Here is an 11,318-nt window from a genome sequence, read left to right as displayed (position 1 = left end):
TCTTCTGAAGGCCTCCCCCGTTGAGGTCCTCATCTGAATTCTTTGCAGCAGAACTCATGCATGAATTCACCCTCTGGGGAGCTGGGCCCCGAGCTACCCTTTCCCCCTGGCCTTGCTGTAGCCCACTCATGCCCTGTGCCTCACCTTGTGCAGATCCTGCTTCTACTCTAGCCTCTAAAGTACGTGCAATGCCAGTTTCTGAGCTGATGTCTGCAAGTGACGCTGAATCTGCTTCTTCCTCATTCCTTCTCCCGCATCTCTGTCCTGCAGCATCTCGGGGACAGGCTGGTGCTTGGTCTTGATTAGCTGAATACAGAAAGGCACAAGAATCGGGTTATGGTTAGGGGAGTGGGTGTGTGTGTGTGGCGGGGGGGGGGGGGGAGGGGAGGGGGTGGGGGGAAGCAAGATATGCATGCATCCAGCATCAGCAGCTTGAAAACGAGGAGAGATTGTGGGAAGAGGGGGAAGTGAGATGTGAGAAGAAGGATTAGGAACGAGCATACCGTGTTGTCCCTGTTATGTTCAGAATAACTCAAGACTGTATACTGTAAGCTCAAACTGTTATGACGTTGATCTCTTTAATATAATTCCAAAGTGCAGAAGCAGCATGGTAGACTGCCTTTTATACCTGCTTGCCCGGGATGTGCAGGTGACCCTTGGGTCTCCAACAGCTGCGCCCCCTGGTGGTAGGTCTTACACACTAGTAATGTTTGCATGACATCACTTTCCTCCCCCCGCCCCCCCCCGCCCCTCCCCCAAATCTTAGATACAAGTTATTTACAAGTTGAGGCGATCCAGGGCTCTACGTTCCTGGATTGATCGCTTGAGTTGAAGTTCTGGCATGGGTGAGTTGGTCGGATCATTGCTGCACGGCAGTGTGGCTGGTCTGAACGGACTGTTGGGCATGGTGTGTTCATCCTCGTGGTTGGCAGCGAGGTCGGTTGCTGGTTAGGTGTGTGTTGGTGGATCAATGATGGTAATGTCCTCTTCAAACTGTTCTTGGTTGTTAGTGAATCGCAGTTTGGTCTGATCCAAATGCTTTCTGCACATTTGTCCATTCACAAGTTTGACAACAAACATTCTATTCCCCTCCTTGGCTAAAACAGTGCCAGCAACCCATTTGGGACCATGAGCGTAATTAAGAACAAACACAGGTCATTAACCTCAATGTCATGCGATACAGCCGCGCGATCATGGTACACGTTAGGCCAGTGACGTCGGTTTTCGACATGATCACTGAGGTCGGAGTGGACGAGGGAGAACCTGGTATTGAGTGCTCTCTTCATTAACAATTCTGCAGGGGAAACACCAATAAGCGAGTGTGGTCATGTCCGGTAGCTGAGCAGAACCCGAGATAACCGGGTCTGCAGGGAACCGCCCGTCACGCGTTTCAAGCTCTGCTTGATAGTTTGGTCTGCCCGTTCTGCTTGACCATTGGATGCGGGCTTAAACGGGGCAGACCTGACATGCATGATGCTATTGCAGGTCATGAACTCGTTGAATTCCGAGCTGGTGAAACATGGTCCATTGTTACTAACAAGGACGTCGGGCAAACCATGGATGGCGAACATGGCCCGGAGGCTTTCAATGGTGGCAGTGGACGTACATGATGATATTATTGTACATTCAATCCATTTAGAGTAAGCACCCACTGCTACAAGGAACATCTTTCCTAGAAAGAGGCCAGCGAAATCTACGTGGACCCTGGACCACGGTTTGGAGGGCCATGACCACAGTCTCAGTGAGGCCTCCCTTTGGTGCATTGCTCAACTGTGAGCAAAGTGTTACATTGGTATACGCATAACTCCAATTCCGAGTCAATGCCAGGCCACCAAACGTGTGACCTGGTGACAGCCTTCATCATGACTATGCCTAGGTGGGTACTGTGTAGGTCGCATATAAACGTTTCCCTGCCTTTTTTTGGCAAAACCACGTGATTCCTCTATAGGAGACAATCCGAATGGATGGACATTTCATCCTTGTGTCGGTAAAACGGCTTAATTTCGTTTTGCATTTTTCCGGGAACAGCCGACCAGCTCCCATTAAGGACACAGCTTTTTACTAGTGATAGCACAGGATCCTGGTTAGTCCAGGTCCTGATCTGGCGAGCCATGACGGGTGACCCCTCGCTCTCAAAAACATCCATTACAAGAAGCAAGTCTTCAGGTTGTGCCATTTCCACCCCGGTGGTGGCAATGGCAGCCGACTGAGGGCATCAGCACAGTTCTCAGTGCCTGGTCTGTGGCGGATTATATAGTCATACACAGATAATGTGAGTGCCCATCTTTGGATGCGGGACGAAGCATTGGTGTTAATACCTTTGCTTTCTGAGAACAGCGAAATGAGCGGTTTGTGGTCAGTTTCGAGCTCGAACCGGAGTCCAAATAGTGTTGGTGCATTTTCTTAACCCCGTTTACGCATGCTAATGCTTCTTTCTCAACCATACTGTAGGCTCTTTCAGCCTTAGATAAAATTCTGAACGCATATGCAACCGGTTGCGGTTTGCCTGACACATTGGCTTGCTGTAACACACAGCTGACCCTGTACGAAGATGCATCACAAGCTAGTACTAAACGTTTACACGGGTCATACAATACAAGTAACTTGTTACAACATAGCAGGTTTCTGGCCTTATTAAAGGCTGTCTCTTGAGATTTACCCCAAACCCAGTCGTCACTCTTGCGCAGCAATAAATGCAAAGGTTCCAGCAAAGTGCTCAACCCCGGTAGAAAGTTATCAAAGTAGTTGAGGAGTCCGAGGAACGAACGCAGCTCTATCACATTCTGTAGTCTGGGTGCATTCTTGATGGCCTCTGTCTTTGAGTCCGTGGGTCTGATGCCGTCTGCCGCAATCTTTCTCCCCAAAAATTCGACCTCTGGCGCCAGTAAAACACACTTGGAGCGTTTCATCCTGAGTCCCACTCTGTCCAGTCACTTTAGAACCTCTTCCAGGTTGTGCAAGTGTTTGGTGGTGCTGCAACCAGTGATCAGGATGTCGTCTTGAAACACCACGGTGCGCGGAACCGATTTCAGCAGACTCTCCATGTTCCTCTGGAAGATGGCCGCAGCCGAGTGAATCCCAAAAGGGCATCTGTGGTATATGAACAGTCCTTTGTGCGTGTTGATGCACGTCAATTTTTTCGAAGGTTCAGCCAGCTCCTGTGTCATGTAAGCAGAGGTTAGATCCAGATTGGTGAACGACTTCCCCCCTGCTAGCATTGCGAACAGGTCATCCACTTTGGGTAGTGGGTACTGGTCCTGTAACGAGACTCAGTTGATCGTTACCTTGTAGTCCCCGTAGATTCTGACCGTCCCATCGTTTTTCAACACTGGAACAATTGGACTGGCCCACTCATTGGGCCCAAGTTTCCACAAGAAAAAAAACGGGCGCCCCTCCTAGCTGGGCCTAAAACGGCGCCTAAAAAAATCCTCGGTATTCTCCACCTACTTACAGGTCCTCTGGCCCTCGGCGCAGCCAGCACGAGCTGTGGGGGCGGGGCGGAGCCAGGTCCCGGCGCTGAAAACAGTGCCGGGACCTCTGCACATGCGCGCTACAGTCGACACGCAAGTGCAGTAGCTCCAGGCGCCGAACTGTGTGGGAGGGGCCCGAAGCACGCAGCCCCGAGCCCTGGCTGAATGGCCTCACTGGGGCTGCGTGAATGAGGCTCCTCCCACAGCCAGCTCCTGCTCCCCCCCCCGACCAGACCCGACACTCGCTCCCCCCCCCCACCCCCGCCGACCAGACCCGACCCGACACCCGCTCCCCCCCCCCGCCGACCAGACTCCCGCTCCTTCCCCTCCCGCCGACCAGACCCGACCCGACACCCGCTCCCCCCCCCGCCGACCAGACTCCCGCTCCTCCCCCTCCCGCCGACCAGACCCGACCCGACACCCGCGCCCCCCCCCCCCCGCCGACCAGACCCGACCCGACACCTGCGCCGCCCCCCCCCCCCGCCGACCAGACTCCCGCTCCTCCCCCTCCCGCCGACCAGACCCGACCCGACACCCGCTCCCCCCCGACCCGACCCGACCCGCGCTCCTGTTCCCCGACCCGACCCGCCCCCCCTCTCTCTCCCCCCCGCTCTCTGTCCCCCCCCGCTCTCTCTCTCTCCCTCCCCTCTCTCTCTCTCCCTCTCTCCCCTCTTTCTCTCTCCCTCCCTCCCCCTCTCTCTCTCTCCCTCCCTCCCCCTCTCTCTCTCTCCCTCCCTCCCCCTCTCTCTCTCTCCCTCCCTCCCTCTCTCTCTCTCTCCCTCTCCCTCCCCCCCCTCTCTCTCCCTCCCTCCCCTCTCTCTCTCTCCCTCCCTCCCCCCCTCTCTCTCCCTCCCTCCCCCCCCCTCTCTCTCTCTCTCCCTCCCTCTCTCTCTCTCTCTCTCTCCCCCTCCCGCTCAGCGGCACGAACGACTGCAGAATTCTCTGTGCCTGAAGCACTTTCACACAGGTAGGAAGATGGTTTATTTAATCTTTTCTTGGCTTATAAATGTTTATTCAGGTTGGATTTATTTGTATAATATTTGTAGAAGTATAAATAAGGATTTATTGTCGAATTTAATGAGTTCCCTTCCCCCCCCCTCCCCCCCACCTCGTTCTGGACGCCTAATTTGTAACCTGCGCCTGATTTTTTAATGCGTAGAACAGGTTTTTTCAGTTCTACAAAAATCTTCACTGGCTCCATTCTACTTTAGTTTGGAGTACATTTTCACTGTGGAAACTTTCAAATCAGGTGTCAGTGGCCGGACACGCCCCCTTTTGAAGAAAAAATTCTGTTCTAGAACTGTTCTACCTGACTAGAACTGCAGAAAAAAAGATGTGGAGAATTGCGATTTCTAAAATAGTCCGTTCTCCACCAGTTGCTCCTAAAAATCAGGCGCGAATCATGTGGAAACTTGGGCCCATTGAACTCGACTGCCGATATGATTCCCTCTCGTTGAAGTCTGTCCAGCTCGATCTCGACTTTCTCTCGCATCATATATAGAACCGCTAGGGCCTTGTGATGAACGGGCCGTGCATCAGGGACTAGATGGATCTGCACTTTGGCGCCTGTGACTTTGCCGATGCCTGGCTCAAATAACGACGGGAATTTTTTTAACACTTGGGCGCACGAGGCGTCATCCACCGAAGACAGTGCTTTGATGTCGTCCCAGTTCCATCGGATCTTTCCTAGCCAGCTTCTGCCGAACAGCGTTGGGCCATCACCTGGTACAATCCATAGTGATAAATCATGCACAGTTCCATCGTACAATACCTTCACTGCCGCACTGCCAATGACTGGTATGAGCACTTTGGTGTAAGTGCACAGCTTGGTGTGAATCGGGCTTAGTTTTGGCCTTTGTGCCTTGTTGCCCCACAGTTTCTCAAACGCCTTCTGGCTCATAATTGACTGACTCACCCCCGTGTCCAATTCCATGGAAACTGGAATGCCATTTAATTTGACTTTCAACATTATTGGAGGGCTTTTGGTGTGTAACCCATACACTTCCTCTTCAGCCTCGGGTTGAGTTGCCTCTCTTACTCGTTCAGCGTGATCTGCGCCAGATCAGTCATCTTCTGCCGACTCTGCCACGTGGTGAGTCGCAACACGTTTGCACATTCGCTGGAGGTGCCCCATTGTTCCACAGTCCTTGCATATGTAGTGCTTGAATCGACATTGATGGGCCCGATGATTATCCCCGCAGCGCCAACATGATGTTATTGGATTCGCATTCATGCCCCACAGCGGACTCTTGAGTCATCCTAGGTCTGGCCTCTGCAGGCATGTAGGCCCTGCCATGTACAGTTCTGCCTGCTGAAGGCGTTATTTTATGCACAGTACTTGCTGGTGAGTTTTGATGCCGCAAAGATATCTGTTTAGTGTTATCGTTCGTGGACATGAAAGCCTGGGCTATCATGATGGCCTTGCTCAGATCTAGGGATTTGGCAGACAGCAGTTTGCGAAGAATGACCTCATGGCTAATTCCAAGCATGAAAAAGTCCCGCAACATTTCCCCCAAAAACCCAGCAAATACACACGGTCCCGCAAGATGTCTTAGGTCGGTGACATAGCTCGCCACGTCCTGGCCCTCGGAGCGATGGTGCATATAAAAGCCATACCTGGCCATTAAGATGCTCTCCTTCGGCTTGAGGTGTTCCTGAACCAGCGTGCACAACTCTGCATATGTCTTGTCCGTTGGTTTCATCGGTGCTAGCAGATTTTTGACAAGGCCCTATATCGTCGACCCACAAACGGTGAGGAGAATCGCCCTGCGCTTGACCGCGGTATCTTCCGTATCAGCTTATTGGCTACGAAGTACTGGTCAAGATGCTCAACGAAGGCTTCCCAATCATCACCCTCAACAAATCTCTCAAGAATACCAACGGCAGCCATAACCGCGTGAAAGTCCGTGATCTGTTACTCGTCGCCAATTGTTATGTTCAGAATAACTCCACATGACTGTATACTGTAAGCTCAAACTGGCGTGACCTTGGTCTCTTTAATAAAAGTTGTACAAAATGTAAAACCCGACCCCAGCTTGCCCACTTTCACCTTTCACTCAGGCGGGATGAGGGACAGGCTGCCAACTCTCTGCCAGGAGCCGGGTCGGCAATGTAAGTATTATAATGAGGCTTGAAGCCTCTACTTTAACCTGCTTTACAGGTTATACAGCAGGCGGCCGGTATCCTGGGCTCAAAATTCCCGGTGGCTGCAACGAGGATGGCCTCAGCCTCGGGGAGCAATCCTTTAAGGCTGAGAGGAGGAGGAGGAGTGAGGAACCTTTGGATTCAGCTGGTCCTAAATGGAGCTCGAATATGAACACTGTGCATGTGTGCTCCATCTGAGAGATCCAACAGTGCTGTTGAGAGGATGTAATAGTTGGGCTTTGGTAAGCCATGTTAGAAAACACTACATTCCCAGACTCACATGGAAGTCCATGGGAGATCCACTCATTATTTAAAGTTTCATAATCTTGGACCTGGAGTCCAGTTTCTCACATCTACTGCAGTCCCGCTCAGGCCTCAAATCAAAAATAAGAACATAAGAACATAAGAAATAGGAGCAGAGTAGGTCATTTGGCCCCTCAAGCCTGCGCCGCCATTTAATACGATCATAGCTGATCTGCTCATGGACTCGGGTCCACTGTCCTGCCCACTCCCCATAACCCCTTATTCCCTTATCGGTTAAGAAACTGTCTATCCCTGTCTTAAATATATTCAATGACCCAGCTTCCACAGCTCTCTGAGGCAGCGAATTCCACAGATTTACAACCCTCTGAGAGAAGAAATTCCTCCTCATCTCAGTTTTAAATGGGCGGCCCCTTATTCTAAGACTATGCCCCCTAGTTCTAGTCTCCCCTATCAGTAGAAACATCCTCTCTGCATCCACCTTGTCAAGCCCCCTCATAATCTTATACGTTTCAATAAGATTACCTCTCATTCTTCTGAATTCCAATGAGTAGAGGCCCAACCTACTCAACCTTTCCTCATAAGTCAACCCACTCATCTCCGGAATCAACCTAGTGAACCTTCTCTAAACTGCCTCCAAAGCAAGTATATCCTTTCTTAAATATGGAAACCAAAACTGTACGCAGTATTCCAGGTGTGGCCTCACCAATACCCTGTATAACTGTAGCAAGACTTCCCTGCTTTTATACCCCATCCCCTTTGTAATAAAGGCCAAGATTCCATTGATCTTCCTGATCACTTGCTGTACCTGCATACTATCCTTTTATGTTTCATGCACCAGGACCCCCAGGTCCTGCTGTACTGCAGCACTTTGCAATTGTTCTCCATTTAATTAATAATTTGCTCTTCAATTTTTTCTGCCAAAATGCATAACCTCACAAAAATAGTTTCTCCATTGCTATAATACAGCAAATGTACTGAAGCAATGTATCACAGGACTAATACGAGGTAAAAAAATATTGCACACCTTCCTGATACCAAAATGTATAGCCTCAAATATGTTGTGATATTTACCTCGCTCTTTACAGAACTTGATTAACAAATAACTTTGTTCATCTTCTCCCAAAAATCTCTAATTTTTCATTATTCATATTATGATTTCTTTTTAGTTCTTCCTCCCAGGATAGATTTGCAGTATTTGTTTAAGGGCTTTATTTATTTGTTTATTCTTCCCCCCTCCTCACTAAAAAAAGCTTTCTTCTTTTACTAGGTTATTTATATGATTATAAAATATAAACATATTAGGTTGATGAATTAAGGAACTTTAACACATTATTGTTATGGCATTGCAAATGTATCTTATATGTTCAGCACAAAAGAAGGTAAGCGATGCAATAACTAAGTTAAACAAAATGCTAAAATCTACCGCAGTACCGATTTTCTTTCTCTTGCATGTATACTTTTGCTTGTTACACAGGCTTGGGGCAGCCATAGATGTTTAACATTGCAAGCTTGCACGGACCTTCTGAGACACAATGGGAAATTACGTGTCAGTTGCATCCTGGGCAGGTCTGGTGTAGCTTTCGGTACCTCAGATGTGCTGAGTTGCCACCTGTTCATTGTGTTGCCATATCCATTATCCAGTATAAATGGGTGAATGTGACAAGAGAGGGACCGACTCCATTTACAAAGTACAAGTGAAGTACAAAAAACAGCCACTGTTGGAGGCAGTACACAGCCACAACATTGTTTACAGAAGGCACTTGTGTCCGTGTCACCAAAGCCAACTCTAAGCAGCATGACATCAGTGGCATAGTTGGGCAGAAACTCACCTGCATTCAGGATTGGGCAGCAACATTACTTTCATTCACTTTTATGCACAGATCGTGAAGGAACCTGTAGTAAAGAAAACAGAAGCAAAAACTGAAGAAAATAAGCACATGCTCAGTAGCAACCACATTTCTTTTGGTCACCTGTTCCCATTTTGGTTCCTGCCTATAAATGGAACCATCTGGGAGTTAGCACAGGAGAAGCACTGCAGGAAATGGTTCAGCTATGTAAATAATCCATTATGCTGTATTTTGATACTGATGTCATGCTCTTGAATGTTGAACCAATGACAAAAGTATCTATCTTTAAAAATCTCACATTTGCGTATACATCCTGTGAACTCTCCATTAGAAATTTCTATGTCTGTGTTTTGAATGACAACTGCCAATGTAAACTTGTCACACTATAATTACACCCTCCCTCAATGGAGGTGCTGCAACACTACCACTACACTTGGTCTAGACTCATGTGCAATGCCATGGGAGATCAACTTGTATATTACTAAAAAATCTTGAGTATGATGCAGGCTCTATTGTAACCACTTATGTAAACATTCCCAAAGGGAATTCCAATTTTAAAGTGTCAGCATTTACCTGTTCCATTTACCTGAGACGATTCTCTGAATATCACAAGGTAGTGAAAACGAATTGGCAGTCTGTTTTACACACAATGGCCCAGAAATTCCTCTGGGGGTCTTCCCACGGACAATTGCCTCCATGCTGGAAATTTTTTACGAATTTACCTAGTGGTCTAGGAGGCGCCCTGATTTCCGATGGGGAGGCCTTCTCCTCCCGTGCTGCGAAGCGCGCTCCCGCCCAGAGGGTCCCGACGCAGAAGTTGCAGTCATGTGTGATTGCTCAGCCAATCAGGTAAGTATTTCACAGGTTCCCATTGATAGCACTGCGACTCGCGTATCTACGAGTTCTCAGTGCTATTAATGGAAACAAAAGCAATCACACAAAATAATAAAAAATAAAAAACAGACCACACATTTAAAATTAATTGAAATTAAAGTTATTATGTCTTATAAAAATAAAGTATTTTCCCAATTTTTAAAAAGTTTTATTAATTATGGTTAAGAATAAACTTACCGTAGTGGGGAGGGTTTTTAAGAATAAAATGGGCCCAAGTTTCGGGTGGAGTTGCTCCTATTTTTTTGGAGCAACTAGTTTAGTTTGGAGTATCTTAGAAATCGCAATTCTCGGCATTTAGGTTGCTCCAGTTCTAGTGAGTTGGTTTAGTTTCGTTTTTGTTCATTTTTTTTTCAAAAGGGGGTGTGTCCAACCACTTAGGCCTGCTTTGCAAGTTTGAACTGCAAAAAGTTACTCCAAACTAACTTAGAACGGAGTCATCATCATAGGCAGTCCCTTGGAATCAAGGAAGACTTGCTTCCACTCCCAAAGTGAGTTCTTTGATGGCTGAACAGTCCGATATGAGAGCCACAGACCCCTGTTACAGGTGGGACAGACATTCGTCGGGGGAAGGGGTCGGTAGGGCTGGTTTGCCGCGCGCTCCTTCCGCTGCCTGCGCTTGGCCTCTTCATGCTCTTTGCGTTGAGACTCGAAGAGCTCGTTGCCCTCCCGGATGCACTTTCTCCACCTCGGGCGGTCTGTGGCCAGGGTCTCCCAGGTGTCAGTGGTGATGTCGCACTTTACCAGCGAGGCTTTGAGGGTGTCCTTATAATGTTTCCACTGTCCTCCTTTGGCTCGTTTACCATGAAGGAGCTCCGCATAAAGCATTTGCTTAGGGAGTCTCGTATCTGGCATGCGAACTATGTGGCCTGCCCAGTGAAGCTGATCGAATGTGGTCAGTGCTTCAATACTGGGGATGTTAGCCTGGTCGAGGACACTGATGTTGGTGTGCCTGTCCTCCCAGAGGATTTGCAGGATCTTGCGGAGACATCGTTGGTGAAATATCTCCAGCGACTTGAGGTGCCTTCTATACATCGTCCATGCCTCAGATCCATACAGAATGGCTGTTATTACTACAGCCCTGTAGACCATGAGCTTGGTGGTAGATTTGAGGGCCTGGTCTTCAAACACTCTTTTCCTCAGATGGCCAAAGGCTGCACTGGTACACTGGAGGCGATGTTGAATCTCCGCATCAATGTCTGCCTTTGTTGATAAGAGGCTTCTGAGATATGGGAAATGGTCCACGTTGTCGAAGGCCGCGCTGTGGATCTTAATGATTGGAGAGCAGTGCTGAGCGGCGGTGACAGGCTGGTGGAGGGCCTTTGTCTTATGGATGTTAAGCGTAAGGCCCATGTTTTCATATTCAACGGAGTAAGTGCCCACTTTTGTAAGTTCTGAAAAACCTTACCGAGAGTTAAGTTCAGTGCAGGCACAGCCAGAGACTGGGGGTGGGAAGCATGAAACACAAAGGACTAAAGCATTAAACACATCACTTAAAATGGCCTAAAACCTCTTGCGATGATATTTTGCCTTATATCTGCTGAGTGAGGACAGTTGTTTCTCTTTTTATAAATAAGCAAGTTTAGACTCCCAGCTGAGGCAGACACATCAACACCTAATTGTGGCTAAGTTGATCCTTCGGAAAACATCATACCCCATTAGTCCAACCTATTACTTGAATAACTCATCTTGGACTAGATTA

At 48.5% G+C, this 11,318-nt stretch overlaps 1 long non-coding RNA gene across 1 annotated transcript; it reads right to left on the bottom strand.

The window, feature by feature from the left end:
• Positions 1-227: 227 nt before the first annotated feature.
• LOC139258273 (uncharacterized) lies at positions 228-9,485 on the bottom strand. Its single transcript, XR_011592366.1, has 3 exons — positions 9,299-9,485; positions 8,708-8,771; positions 228-306 (listed from the first exon to the last, which is right to left on the bottom strand). It is a non-coding gene; the product is annotated as an uncharacterized lncRNA (long non-coding RNA).
• Between the last annotated feature and the right edge of the window lie 1,833 nt (positions 9,486-11,318).

Source organism: Pristiophorus japonicus, chromosome 3 (assembly GCF_044704955.1).
Source record: "Pristiophorus japonicus isolate sPriJap1 chromosome 3, sPriJap1.hap1, whole genome shotgun sequence".
In the NCBI taxonomy this organism is placed as follows: domain Eukaryota; kingdom Metazoa; phylum Chordata; class Chondrichthyes; family Pristiophoridae; genus Pristiophorus; species Pristiophorus japonicus.
The sequence above is the reverse complement of the archived record's forward strand: the minus strand, read 5'-3'. Positions and strand labels throughout refer to the sequence as shown.